The following is a 15505-nucleotide window of genomic DNA, read 5'->3' on the forward strand; positions in this document are numbered from 1 at the left end:
CTGCCGTTCTCTTTCTTATCCCATCCCTTTGACCATTTTCTCCCCCACTTGTGTGTGTGTGTGTGTATATTTGCGCGTGTGCATGTGCGTGTTATAAGGAGATAGGATGAGATTGCATAATATTATTTTTAGTGTCCTAGGTTGTTACAACACAGTTTACTGGTCTAAATTTGACCCTCTTCTGTGTGCTCAACCTAGCCTGGCTCCGCCCGCCTACCTACTTCCGCCCAAATTTCATTTTCCCTTCAGTAGTCAGTCTGGGGCTGCGGTGAATTCACCTGTTTGAGCTCAGGACAATTTTCGGCCGTCCAATCAGCGAACAGAGCGAGTGGCTGAGAACGATGACGTCGAAGTCGCGCTCCAGTTTCAGTTGAATGCTGCGACCAAACGTTATACGATTGGTCGCTAACTACTGTTGCTAGTGCTAAATGGCATTCACTGGTCAGTGACCACTGCATAGCAACAGGGAAATGCACCGGTTGTGACCCCCACCATTACCTGAAATTCATTTGTTTAAGATCAGCTGTGGTGCTTGCATGCTTTTTAAAGAGCATACATGGACATTCAATTGAACATATTTCTACTTTGACCATATTTGAGCATACATTTATCATCTTGTTTGTTATCATGTGCACAGACGACGATAAAGAAAAGTGTTAAGTGGAAATTGTTAGCTCTATTTATCTTGTCAGGTGTTGCTTCTTGTGAGATGGTTTCCTGGTTGGGCAGGCAAGCTAGTTTATATGCAGCCAGTGCATCAAGGTAAATTGTATTTTTGAGAATGATGTGGATGTTCCTTAATCTACAATGCTATGACGCCCTCACATCAGATTGTGCACATTTACTTACATGTGTTATCCACCCGACATTTCAGTGAGTAGTTTTGAGAAAGCTGTTTTTCCAGGCAACATCCTTCCGACAACATGATTCCACCATTTGCCTGGTATTTGCAGTTGACAGAGATTTACTGCATAGTTAGTAGTTACTGTGCTCTATAATTATTCCTCTCCTGTGAAAATACCAAAGGCTGAAAATGTCAAACAATGTAATGGGTCTTTTGCTGTATTTTGTCACTGCACAAGGCCTGTAAATGGCTTTGCAAGAGTTGTGTGCTATTAAAGGTTACTTGGTCTTAAGTCAGATCTGTCAACCCCATTTACTACCAACTGGAAGTCTTTCCTACATTACATTAATATATTCTTTCCATTTAGCTGATGCTTTTAGAGGGACTTGCAATATGTGCATCAAACCCAAACATTCAGAATCCAGCAGCCAATGTCATGGTGTGGTTTAGTGGTGTAGCATTGGAGAACTTGGCTGAGTTGTACATCATTCTGGGTGATTGCCAGAGGATGGATGGCACGTACAGGCACACTAGCTAGTGGGTTGCAGTAGTCTAGACGCGAGAGGACAAAAACCTGAACCATAACCACTTATTTCAATAGGTCAGGCCTAATTAAGTGAGATTTCTGTTCATCGTTTCTTATGTGAATCGCCACCTAGTAGCCATGGCAACTTTTATGCTGCTGAACAAGCCTGTTCAAGGCAGGGCAGCTGTCAAGCAGGAACAGATTGCCTAACGACAGTTCCACATGATGTGAATTTCCGCGCTCACATCACGTAATGGAAATGAAAAAACGAATACAAATCATCTCTCACCACTTATATTGTAGCAAATTCATTTAATCCAAAATAATAATTTATATAGCACAAGTTACACATCAAAAGCATTTTCAGGGGCTGGGCATAAAATTAGGTAAAATGGTGTCTAAAAAAAGCGTTATCTTTAATTACCAACCACACACCACGAAAACCCTTGTCTGTTTGACTGGTAAAATAATCAATCCACACAAGCCTTGACAATTTAAGACGGTGCAAGAACAAAAGGAGGACCCTGTAAGTGCTCTGATGATCCATAGAGCATTTAGACCACCTGCCCCAAGTGTCTTCGGGGACAGGAAGAACCCACTTGCCCATCCTGAGAAATACCTGTGGGTGAGATACCAGTTAAGCAGGCCTAGCATAGTTTACCTATGTAGTCTGCTGGAACCACACTTTGGCAAAACCACATGAATGATCAAAGCTCTGACCAGTGTGCAGAGTGTGTGTATTGCACTGCTGATGTTGTGCAGTATACCTCCTTTTACTCCCTCTATCAGTGCCAGTTCATCTGCCGGTGGTAGTTATATAATCTGAAGGTGTTGTTGTTGTTTTGTGTTTTTACCTATACCTATTTCTTTGCATAAGCTGTTTACTTACTCCACCCCTGGTGGTGGGAATTGGTTCAATGAGAGAAACATTACAAAAGACAGCTTAAATTATGTGGGCTAATGAAGCTCAAGCACCTCTCCATTTACAAGTTGGCTCAAGTGAAACCTACAGTTACAGTGAATTGCAGTGCAATGCAAATGTATTGAAACACCCTTCCACCCACATTTTTATGTAAGCAGTGGAATGATTGTGGATTGTTTTGAGTGACTCTCTCAAACACACAGTGAATACATGGCGAACACGCCCAAACAAAATGCATGGACACCGACAGACATGCAACCCAGCAGCTATTCCTCTTGTACACCGCTCTGTGGGTGTTGGATCCTGAGGGCCACCTACCTACTGCAGTGATGAATAAAACAACAGCCACTTGGAGCAATGTGTGTGTGTGAGAGAGAGGGAGAGAGGTTTTGCTGATGTACTGGTTTTAAATGAACTCCTCTGGCTAGCACTCTAGCAGCTTCTGGCCCTGGCTTAGTGGGTGCCTCTGCTAGCAATCATGTCTGCATGCATACACAATCACCTAGAAAAGAAAGACCTGACAAGCATCCCACATCAGCAGTAAATTAATACTGTCTAGAGAAAGCTAGACTCACTTACAGGCAATCATTCATCTTAAACATGCCTAAGCATTTGCGATCAAATGGAGACAACAACATATTCAAAGCATTTTTTTCTTTCACTCTGATTTATATTCACGAGCAGAGCAGGTTATTGCCTCAAAATTAATTTTAATGATGAGTATCTTTCATAGCTTGAAACATAATGTATTTTCGCTCTGCAAGATTCTGAATATTGATAAGGTGAATGTTATTAAAACATTTTGTTGAGCATCATCTGTACACACAACTTTTGACATTGAACACACCTCTTTCTTGATTTTCCTGAACATTAGAAAAGGATGGACTCTGATATTGGAATACATCTTTAGAGTTTGTAAATGTCATTGCGTTGTAAAATTGAAATGGGAAGCACCAAGCCCACTCTCTGCATACATAATCTGATACCTGAATACCTGCTGCAATCAAGTAGCGATGTCACACAGTGCACCCTTTTTGTTCCCATCTCTGCTGGTGCTTGCATATTTCACTAGTTACCAGCACACAGTCTAATATAAAGGAAACTCTCAATATTTCTTTATCTTTTCAATGTCTCACCTCAGACTATTTCTTTGTGATCCCAAGTGAAAGACCCTGAACAGGTAATTTGTACTGCTTTTCTTTCTCATATACTCTGAATCACTGCTGAATTTTCGCAGCTCAAGCAGGAATACATTTTTTGATCATGATGAATTATGAATTACATCCTGATGCTGCAAGCTCACAACACACATCATCCCAAGCCATCCACCATGTACTCACTGGGACCCATATCTTGTCTTTGTCTTAATGAATCTATTAACGTAACAGAAGCATTAATTAGAAGCTCATTATTACCACCTGACCTCAAAACACAGTCTTTGTGTCATAATGTTTTTTTTTAAGCGTGTGTGTGTGTGTGAACACGTCATTGCGTTGGTGGGGGCTCGTGTCACCCCTAGGATTGCCCATTGCTAATAGATTTGCAGATGGGTGAGCTTTATTATGCTCTTTATGACTTTTTAACTCACTCACTGCTCACCGCTGGTAATGAACAAAGTGCGTGTTCGTGTGCGTGTGTATTCACGCATGTGCGTCTAGTAATGAATATGAGCTAGGTCGATGCAGGTTTTAGAACAGAAGGTATTCCATGGGGGGAGGGGAGCTGAGAAAGGCCTTGAGGGAAAGAGAGCTAGAAAGATCCAGATAAAGGATGATTAGAGCCTTGGTGAGGGTGAGAGAAATAGAACACCAGTGATACTAACTCTGCTTTACTGTGTGTGGGCGGATGTATTGATAAAACAGAACAAAATAGTAAGACTGAGTTAACGAACAAGAGAGAATTAGAAGTAGATAACACGCATGCACGCACACACACACACACACACACACACACACACACACACACACACACACACACACACACACAGACACACACACCCACACACACACATGCATTAGCCTTGGTCATCTGTTAAATGGATATTTAAAGCCACAAAATCTCTACCAGACTTAGGGAGGCTACATGTACAGTCATATGAAAAAGTTTGGGAACCCCTCTCAGCCGGCATTATAATTGACTCTGCTTTCACAAAATAAATATAAAAGTGGTATGTCTTTAATTTACCAGGAACAGTTAAGTACTGGGATGTTTTCCAAACAAATATTTTTTGAAAAGCAGTATTTGGTTGTATGAAATAAAATAAAATGTGAAAAACTGGCTGTGCAAAAATATGGGTACCCTTGTGGTTTTGTTGATTGTAATGCCTGTAACAGCATGTAAAACTGATGACTTTAAACACAAAGTTGGTTGGATTATGTTGTTATGCCTTGAACCTCATAGAATTGTCTGTTTAATCATGATAAAATGTATTTTAGGTGCCTAAATGCAAGTTGCACTTCTCTTTGACTCTCTGCTGAAGTGAGACAGAATGGGATCATCAAAACAGCTCCCAAAAGATCTGAAAAACAAAGATTGTTCATTGTCATGGTTTAGGGGAAGGCTACAAGAAGCTTTCCCAAAGGTTTCAATTGTCAATTTCGACTGTAGGGAACGTTGTCAGGAAATGGAAGGACACAGGCATAGTGGCAGTTAAACCCAGGCATGGCAGACCAAGAAAAAAACAGGAGCGGCATAGGTGGAGGATTGTGAGAATGGTTGCACACAACCCACAGATCACCTCCAAAGGCCTGCAAGAACATCTGGCTGCAGATGGTGCATCTGTACATCGTTCAACAATTCAGCGCAATTTGCACCAAAACATCTGCTTTTTATAAAGACCAAATAACTTAATTTTTGTCTCATCAGTCCAAAGCATTTTCTTCCAATATGAAGCTGGCTTGTCTAAATGAGCTTTTGCATACTCCATGCAACTGTATCTGTGGCGTGGGCGCAGAAAGGGCTTCCTTCTCATCACCCGGCCATACAGATGTTTTGGTGCAAATTACACTGAATTGTAGAACCATGTACAGATACACAATCTGCAGCCAGATGTTCTTGCAGGTCTTTGGAGGTGATCTTTGGGTTGTGTGCAACCATTCTCACAATCCGCCGCATATGCCGCTCTTGTACTTTTCTTGGTCTGCTAGACCTGGGTTTAACTGTAACTGTGCCTGTGTCCTTCCATTCCCTGACAACGTTCCTTACAGTAGAAATTGACAATTGAAACCTTTGGGAAAGCTTCTTGTAGCCTTCCTCTAAACCATGACAACGAATAATCTTTGTTTTTAAGATCTTTTGGGAGCTGTTTTGATGATCCCATTCTGTCTCACTTCAGCAGAGAGTCAAAGAGAAGTGCAACTTGCATTTAGGCACCTAAAATACATTTTCTCATGATTAAACAGACAATTCTATGAGGTTCAAGGCTTAACAACATAATCCAACCAACTTTGTGTTTAAAATCATCAGTTTTACATGCTGTTACGGGCATTACAATCAACAAAACCACAAGGGTTCCCATATTTTTGCACAGCCAGTTTTTCACATTTTATTTAATTTCATACAACCAAATACTGCTTTTCAAAAAATCTTTGTTTGGAAAACATCCCAGTACTTAGCTGTTCCTGGTAAATTAAAGACATACCACTTTTATATTTATTTTGTGAAAGCAGAGTCAATTATAATGCCGGCTGAGAGGGGTTCCCAAACTTTTTCATATGATTGTATGTGATGGTAGGATGAAGATGAGAAGCGGAGAGTGGAGGAGAGGGACTGTGTGATCTGAGAAAAGTATGGAGGAGAGCAGAGAGATGGAGGAGAAGGCTAGAGACAGAGATAGTGAGAGGGGATGGGTATGTGTGTGTGTTAAGAACTTTTGGAGTTATACGAGTAGGGGATTGATAAGAGGATAGGATTTGATGGCGAGAAGCTGAAGAGGACCTCAGCAGAATTATAAGAATGTCTGAAGATGCTGAAGACTTGGCGTTTGCCGGAGGAAGGAAGGCGAAAGAGGAAATCCGTTCCTCTCTGAAATACACTACGACGTTTATGATGTGTACAAATCTGGAGCCTATTACTGGTGCTCGAGGACAAAATCCTCCCAGATGATTTGTGAGTGTGGGCTCAGAGATGGCGTGTGCCTGAAAAGACGTTTAGGCATCTTGCACATGCGAGAGTTCAGTTTGTGCACAGTATGGTATGTTTATATTTTGAACAATATGAAAGAGTAACTTCTTCTAAAATAATTTGTATTGCCCTCTACGTATTTCCTCCATCTTTGTCTGTGTATTTGTCTTCACCCTCTTTTCTGTCACTTCCTCTCAAGGTGGTGTCACTGTCTTTCTTTTGCGCTATAAAACTCCCTCTCTGCTTTTCCTTAATCATCTGACATTGTTAAAAGCGAATACATACAACCGTAGCAAGGTTGAAACACACTCCACATGTCTTCCCTATTTGCCCAAATAAAACATTTGAGTTAGACGCTCTGATTTACACATTTGGTTAGAGAAGAAGGTCCAGGTTCAAGATTCAAGGTTTATATTGGTATTGTAAAATACAACAAATACAGTTTGGAATTCTCTAGCAGCAGTTAGTGTTTAAAATACACAAACACAAAAAGACACAATCAGACAATGACAAATAAGACGATGACATAAAGACACAGACCAAATGACGGAAATGTCCAACACTGTAATGTACATTGGCTTTTTAGCCGTTTAAATGCAGCTGAAAACACACATTGTATCTGTGAAGTAATGCTTAGGATGACATCAGTGTTTGCTTGCTGTCCACCCTATTGGGTTTTATTTTCTGACGATACATCATGAATGTATTGATGTTCACCACTCGACCCTGGTGTTGACTCTTCCCACCACCACTGAAATGTGTCAGGAGGGAACTGCCTTCAAGGTACCGTGGCTTTTAATAGCATTTGCCACCCAACAACAATTTATCTCTGTTGTGACAGTACAAGAAAGTAAAGATGAAAATGCATTTCTCTTAAAGCGACAGCAAAACAAAAAGTTATGCTTTGGAAAATGCTCTGCAAATGTGCTAAATTTGTTGTAGTTTAATGCTACGAAATATTTGCATCCCTAGCTAAAGCTATAAAAAAAACATATACCTGTATGATTTTTTTTAATTGAATGATAGATCATTCTTTAATGAAATCAATCTCTTCCCGTCTTTTCTAAATTTCTAATCAACACATCTGTGCAGTATATACACATAACAACTATTCAAGACATCAAGGCCTTCCAAGCCAGGCCAAGTTCACTTGTGTCACTCAGCGCGTAATATTGATCAAGGCAGGATGTAGTTTGAGAGGATGAGGGCAGAGAGTGAGGAGAGTGATGTTTATTGAGATATAAGCATGCAGAGAAGGATGGACAGTTCCATAGTGGGAGGAGAGCAGAGAGGGAAGGGAGGAGTGAAGAGCAAAAAGGGAATGAGGTGGAGTTACATGATAAGGGAAATGGGAAAATAGGTAGAACAAAACTATGAAACAGAACAAAGAGAATAAGGCAAGGCATGAGAGGGAAGGACAGAAAAGACCGATGGATAAGGGTTAAAAGGGAGCGTTAGGGTCAGATTGAGTTGGGAATAAGAATGAGGGCAAAAGCAAGTTGACAGACATATTTATTTCCTAGAAATGCAAAGGACAAATTTATTTTATTCTTTATTTATTTATTCTGTTGATACATTACAAAAGAACATTTAGGGCCAGTTTCACAGACATGAATTAAGCCTAGTCCTGGACTAAATGGAATTTTGAATGGAGATTGTCCATTGAAGGTACAATTTAGTCCAGAACTATGCTTAATCCATGTCTGCGAAACCGGCCCCTAGAGTACTAGCAATTATTAATCCTATGCTGTGAAGGTTATACACAGGTAACACCGAATACACAACCAGGGCCATTTAGAAGGTACATTGCTATCACACTAATTATCATTTACTTATACCTTGGCTAGGGGCTTTAGATATACTCTAACATCTGGCTCACAGCCAAACAGCTCCTCTGTTTTAAGATGCCTGGCAAGCCTGGCCGGGCTTGGAGCTGAGTCAGCTGAGGTTTGCAAATGAGCTAGACCTGGGCCAACACCGTCCAAGAGCTGACATGAAGAGAAGCACAAGAAGAAAAACGGCATTGTCAATTGCGTGCCCTTTTTACTTTGCTGCATGCAATGAATTTGGTTATATCCAAATTGGTGTTCGGTTTGCTGGGTTAATGAATGGATACTCAAAACAAATCCTCCACCTGCTCTAAGTATGTTCATTTGTGTAGGAGAAAGCAAAGCCCTGGATACCAACACTGAGTCTATACAAACGAGGGTAACAGTCAGGCTGAATTGGCTTGACATAAGGCAGGGGACAGACACATGTCACCACCTTGTGCACAGCTTTGCGTGAAAGTGTGGCAAAGGACTGGGTCGCTGCTGCTGAGCTACAACAAACTCTCCTGGCCGTTCACCTCCTTCACGATGGAGCAAATTAATTAACACGCCTCTAATGAAAGTGAGTTGTGGGAGGGAAGGGGGGGGGGAAAGGATTTTTTTTCTTGCACAAATCAGGTTACCTGGGGGATTTCTTCATTAATACACAGGGGGGATGAACTGTAATCTCAGGCATATCTCTAACAGCCAGGTTTTTACAATGGCACCCCAATTCCTTGCTAACAGATCATATGGAATATTTGTAAACTGTTCTTGTTGTATACAACACACAAATGGAGTATTCATGCTTTAAATTATGCACCACACTGGGTTACTGTGCATGGACTAAGATTATCTGGGATGATTTTGTATCTTTGGTTTATTTACCTTTGTATCTTGTATCTTACAATTTGTCCCTAGTTCAGCAAAAAAAACACAGGTTTCTCATGCTGACCTACTAAACCATATTAACTCACATAAACAGACGCACATAGCATGAATTACTCCCTGTACCTTGCAGAATAGCCCTGCACATTGTGTGTGAGAGAGTCTTGTGACAGCTTTTATAATACATGTTGGGACGTTTTTCATATCTGTCCCTATCACAGGCCAATGGCCTACTCTGCTCTCCTGTTACCATTTATTCTGACCCCCCCCCCCTCCCTCTGACACACACACATACTGTACATGCACACAGGTACATTAATTATTCCCTGTCCGCCCAAGTGTCAAAACGCAATCCCTTCCAGCCATCGCATTACTACTGTAAATAACTCTTGTGTGTGTGTGTGTGTGTGTGTGTGTGTGTGTGTGTGTGTGTGTGTGTGTGTGTGTGTGTGTGTGTGTGTGTGTGTGTGTGTGTGTGTGTGTGTGTGTGTGTGTGTGTGTGTGTGTGTGTGTGTGTGTGTGTGTGTGTGTGTGTGTGTGTGTGTGTGTGTGTTTGTTTGTTTGGGTATATTTGACACCGTCGTCGGCCGATAACCTCCCCCTGTTCATCACCATCATCACTCAGCACCATAGCCACCTTGCTTTCATCTTCACATTGAGACAGCAACACTTAGGTCCAGCCTTGCTATAAATCAGCAAAACATTGTGTGTGTGCATGTGTGTGTGTTCCCCCATAGTCATTATCCTTGTCAGTCTGTCACTGTTCCTGTCACATCACTGTCGTCTGCTGCAACCTTAACAGGTGTGTGTTTGTTTGATGGACTGATGAATGGATCACACACAGTCCTTCAGAAATGTGTAAACTAAGCCCTATTTACAGAGAGACACAGGGAAATACATGTGGAGATGGGGAGAGAAGGGGGTTGGGTATCTAACAATAGAGAGGAGCTGGAGTGAGGCCAAGATGCAGAGGAGATTTGCTCATAGCGGTTTTAACCTAAAAGAGGCAAACAAATGATGAACTAAAAAAGTGACAATTAATGTGTCATGACCTCCTCTGCCCTCCTGTTACACATGCAATCATCCTTAGTATTAATTTCCTTAGTCAAGCTGAATGATTATCCTGAGAGGAAGGTGGCTTAATTACTGAGTTTTTTTTATAGATTGTGAGAACATAATGACTCGGAATTGGATGATGTGCCATCCCAATTTGTTAATTTAATATGTAAATTGAACAGAGTTTTGGATGTTTTAACAAAATGCCTTTGTCTACATAAATGCGATTATCTGATTTTATATAGTTTGGCGGTTGGATGTGCTGTATGAATTATTCCCCTTTAAAAACATTATGTTTAAAAGTAAAATGAATATAGCTGTGTTTGTGCTTTCAGGCCAGCTGCACGACTGTAGCTCATGAAAATGTTTAACATCTTCATGTTCAAAAGCATGTTTGATCCTTGATCCTTTGCCCTACTGAATGTAAAATCTGTCTTTGCAACAGTGCATAAAAGGACGCTGGCTAAACTGTTTATTTTTTTTCATAAAGGCATGGCTGCATCTGGCAGTCCAGCACTTTGTCTATGTTATTTAATCACGTAGGCTAATCACATTGAGACCTGATACTCATTTTCAAGTGAGACCTGTTCAACTGAGGTGATTACCACCCTACCCACTTCGCCACAGCCGTCCACTTTGGTACAGAATAAAAACGTGGTCCTCGGAAGATGAACCTCTATTAGCTTGCTACTTTGGCAATCTTCTGGCTTCCCCACCAAATCAAAATCGTATATGATATTGTGACATATAGATATCTCCACAACTAGTGGATTTATTTTGAATTTGGTACAACTTGGTACTATTGAGTAGATGAGTTGCAGTACCATTTGATTCACATGTCCCCCATGAGGGTCAATTGTTTTGACTTTGTTGATCGCTTTGCATTCCAGCACCACTATCTGATCATCTTTTATATTTTTTCTGTTTTTCATTCATGTTGTTTGCCCGTTTTCGAAACCCTTTTAATGCTGTTTAATTAAATTCAAAAGCTTTATGTATTGAGCAATTTCAGAAAATCCCAAGGTGAAAATGCCAAAACTGTTTTATGTAGGGTGCATATTTTTCTGAACGTAAATAAAGTGTTGGTAAGCAGGTATTGAATTCTGCACATCTCAAGTCAAAATAAGTAAGCTAGCATCTATGTGATCCAAAAGTGATATTACTAAAAGAACATTGTTCAGGAAAAGTAGTGGGCTAATCAATAATTTGTGCTTTTAAGTATCAACACACTTCACCCCCTCATTTTCCTTTTACCTCCAGCGTCCCTCATCCATCCCAAGAGATTTTTTGGCAGTAAGTAGACAAACAAGTTATTTATTGCCTTTTTTTATAAATGAAAACAAACTAGGAAATTAATACCAAACACTTGACCAATTGCAGACTTTTGATCAGTGTCTCTTGACTCAACAATTTGGCTTTTTAAATTTTGGATGTGGCCTGCTTTCAAATTGGCCACTGTTGTTAATGATGCTGTTACGGAATGTTTTGAGATGGTTTTGAAAATAGGTTTGTGATTTACTGCTGATGCACATATGCTGTGTGTGTGTGTGTGTGTGTGTGTGTGTGTGTGTGTTTGTGTAGGTGTAAGTCCTTTCATGTGCCTGTCTGTGTGTCCGCCCTTGGGGCGTCTGTGTAAAGCAGGATTCAGTGCTTTTATTTCTTGGTTGATTTATGCGGTGATGTTTGCCTTTGCGCTCACAATCACATTACTTGAAAGAGGGAAGAGCCAGGATTCTGTGTGTTGTGTGCAAATGTGTATGTCTGACAGTGTGTCTGTATTTGGTAATCAGCATGCAGTAAAGTTGTTACTGCAGTGCTTTCTCCTCTCTGACACATTATGTATGGATTACTTTTCAAAGAAGAACAACAAATACATTGAAAGTATTTATTTGCCCATATTGCCACTCCCAAAATATACACAGCCAATATACTTTTAACTGATTAACTATAAGTTTACGCCATGATATGCAAGTGTATGCATAAGGTTTTACATTTTTTTAAATCCATACCAGAGGTAATAAAGGTTGCTTATATCCAATTTGGATGACGATTCAAATCACTTTCATAGACCTGCAGAAATAACTTTCCAGCCAGTTGTGAGTTTTTCACATCTGTGTCTCTGTCTGTTTTTGCATGCTTACTGTGCCGAGATAAAAAAACAAAACAAAAAAATACTTTGCACATCCGTTGCTTAAGATAGGTGCGTAGAGTAGGGAATAGTAAGTCCAAAAAAGCACACAGTTTGGCATTAGACCTTCATCAGGCAAACTGTGCTGTTGTAATTCAGGTAGCTGATGAATCACAGGGGGGGGGGGGAGATTAACAGTTGTAATATGGCAAATATTGCTCCATTTTAATAACCTCTTGTGAGATTTGTGACCACTAGAGCCAAAAAAAAACTAGCCTGGCTCCGCCCGCCTACCTACTTCCGCCCAAATTTAATTTTCCCTTCAATAGTCAGTCTGGGGATGGGGCTTATTAGTGGGATCGAGCTCAGGAAAATTTCCGGCCGTCCAATCAGCGAACAGAGCGAGTGGCTGAGAACGATGACGTCGAATTTGCGCTCCAGTTTCAGTTGAATGTTGCATTCCTTTATACTCGGAAATTGGAAATGTCCGACTTGGTAGTTCCGAGTTCCGACCTGTCTGTGTTCCAGTGCATCTGCTCGGGAAAGTATGGACGCCTACAAACTTTCTCGTCCAAATAACTAAACGTTAGGCTCTAGCACATTACCGTTGCCAGGTACCGGTAGATCCATAGACTACAATAGTGAAGTCGGACATTTCCGAGTTCCCAGTATAACTGGAACGCACCGTCAGAAGCCGGCTCATGACATACGTCACGACCAAAAATATGCGATTGGTTGGCTGATACAGAGTGGCACAGGGCAGATCCAATAGTTTTAAACTTTAACAGACACCCGCCTCCAAGTGAGTGAACATTTGCCAATTAGAGCAGTTCCAGACCTTCTGTACAAATGGAATGAAGTACGATGGTCTGGTTGGACCAGGCTAAAACAAAACATTGCTGGTGGTGGGATATATTTCGAGAGAGAAAAGCAAAAGGAACCACATGCAAAGAGGTGTGCAGCTTTTAACAAGCACAAGTGATGTTGCTATGTCAACTCAATTACAGCATTACTAAACTCAAATATTGTGGAGTGGAGTGCAAACTACATGGATCCAAAGTGCTCTAACACACCTTCCAACCTTCTGTCATACCCTCACCATATCTTTGATCTTTGTGCATTCGTCCTCTAGACATACACAACGGCCCTTTCACACCGCTGAAAAATCCGAGCTAGTGCCAGTGTTTTGGTTTCACACCACCAGAGAGCCACCTCTGGCTGTAAAAACCGGTTCTACCCCAGCCCCAGTATTGAGCTGGGCTAGAGATGAGAAATGCCTGCGCCAGCGGGCGGGGGAGGTATTATCCTGACCAACCAGACCAACTCAAACCTCATGCCCGCCATATTTAAAAACCCAGCTACTAGGAGACGTAAACATAACATAATTACCGAACGTAGCGATCAAATTGACCGGCGAAAATACGCTGTATGGGTTAACAGAGCAAAGCGAGAGGCAACATGTGTAAAAATAAGACGTGTCCGCCGCTGTTATTGTGCTTAAATCTAGCGCTAGCTTTAGCGTTAGCCACGAGAGCAGCGGAGTCGGGCGACGTAAACAGACATTTACAGTGACGTCATGACGTTGCTCTCTTGCCGGCTCCATGGCTGGCTCTGGTCAGTTTGAAACCAACCGGTTCATAACTGGGGTAAGGCTGCAACCAGTTTTGAACTGGTCCCAGCACCAGCCCGGAACTGGCTCTTGGTTATTTTTGGTGTGAAAGGGGTAACCTGACATTGTCTTCCTATGTTTGCTGAGGCGCTTTAAAATGTATACAAATCCTCTCTCAGCAGTGTCAACTTCAAGCTGATTGGAACCCCATTCATAATTTATCCCTAATGGTATAGTTAATGACTCTTTGTGGTTCACTCTTTATCGCTTTGTCCAGGCCTGTTTGTCTCACCTCATCTATACTGCATGATTATAAAACCGACCAAGACTCAATCAGTCGGAGGGTATTTACAGTTGCCAAATGCTGATGGATAAAATTATTGAAATATGCATACTTAATGAGGCCTTTTGATGAAGAGGCCCTTAGCATGCTGTTCCTTACGGCCTTCAAACGGCATTTGATTTTGTATTTGGTTTGGAGGCTGCATAAGAATGAATTGTCTTCCAGGAGTTAAATTCATTCGATCAACAGTTCATTTGAAATAGGGGAGAGGAGATGAGATTGAGCTTTTCAATTTAAATGCCATCCACAAATTCTCCTCTGTCAGTTAAGTTAATTGTTTTGGACTGTTTAATTAAATTATTGCAACCTACACAGGGCACACGCTACACATTTGAACCTAGTAGGCAGAAACGTGGGTATCTCCGGAATGAGAATGCAAATCTTATTACAACTTTTTTATGCTTGATTTTATCCAAAGTACTGCACATCGCACAACAAAGACAGCCTATCTTCTTCAGTAGGTTGGGACTCTGTTGGGACCTGAACATAATCTTTGAAGTATTAACATCAGACTTCATTCACTGAATTACTGTATACCATACCAAACAAATGGTGTTCAAAACAGCCCTCAGCTTACACAGTCTGCCTGGTTATAAGTGGAATTTGTTCAAAATATGTGTGGGACACACACATCTGTATATGCACTGCACAATGTGAGGCTGACTTTCTGGCCAGTGTTAAATACAGTTAGCAGTGCTTCACTGCACTGGCTTACACAATTAGCAGCCCAATGGATTCAGGGGATAAACTGGGTCGGAATGATAGGCTAAATGGGAAGAAGGAGAGACACAGATAACAGATGTTTAATTGTGTGTAACAGACCAAAGCAATGACCACAATCTACCAGCCAGTCAGAGCAATGTTGCCTCATTCGCTCGTCTCAGCAAACCCGCAGGTTGACCTTTTATTCTTATGACTATTTTAGCGTTGACTGGTGGGACCTTTATCCGCCACAACAGATACTGGAATTCACCAGTCTTTCTACTCCTCTGTTTCCCTCTGTTGCAACAACCATTTTGGCTGAATCAGTGTGCCTTTGGGCAGTATTTGACCTCAGAATGAACAATGATGTCTACCCATTTTCTCCCTCACACCCTGCCTTTCTTGAGCCTGGTCCCAATGCTGGGGCTTCAGGATACTTGAAGTCCACTATTTCTAGACTGAGCATTTCATAGGAGAACACAGGTTCCTACAAATGTGGAAGAAAAATAAGCTTTCTCTCCCCCCAACTTTAGAGACCACAGCTGGTGCATCTTTTG

At 41.3% G+C, this 15505-nt stretch overlaps 1 protein-coding gene across 2 annotated transcripts in view; it reads left to right on the top strand.

Annotated features, from left to right (window-relative positions):
* The window catches only part of grid2 (glutamate receptor, ionotropic, delta 2), a gene marked incomplete at both ends in the record, with an annotated part of 478613 nt that overhangs the window by 65578 nt on the left and 397530 nt on the right, over window positions 1–15505 (top strand). The gene's annotated exons all lie outside the window — the stretch shown is intronic.

The sequence above is a fragment of the Ammodytes marinus genome (genome assembly GCF_949987685.1).
Source record: "Ammodytes marinus genome assembly, chromosome: 2".
NCBI lineage: Eukaryota > Metazoa > Chordata > Actinopteri > Uranoscopiformes > Ammodytidae > Ammodytes > Ammodytes marinus.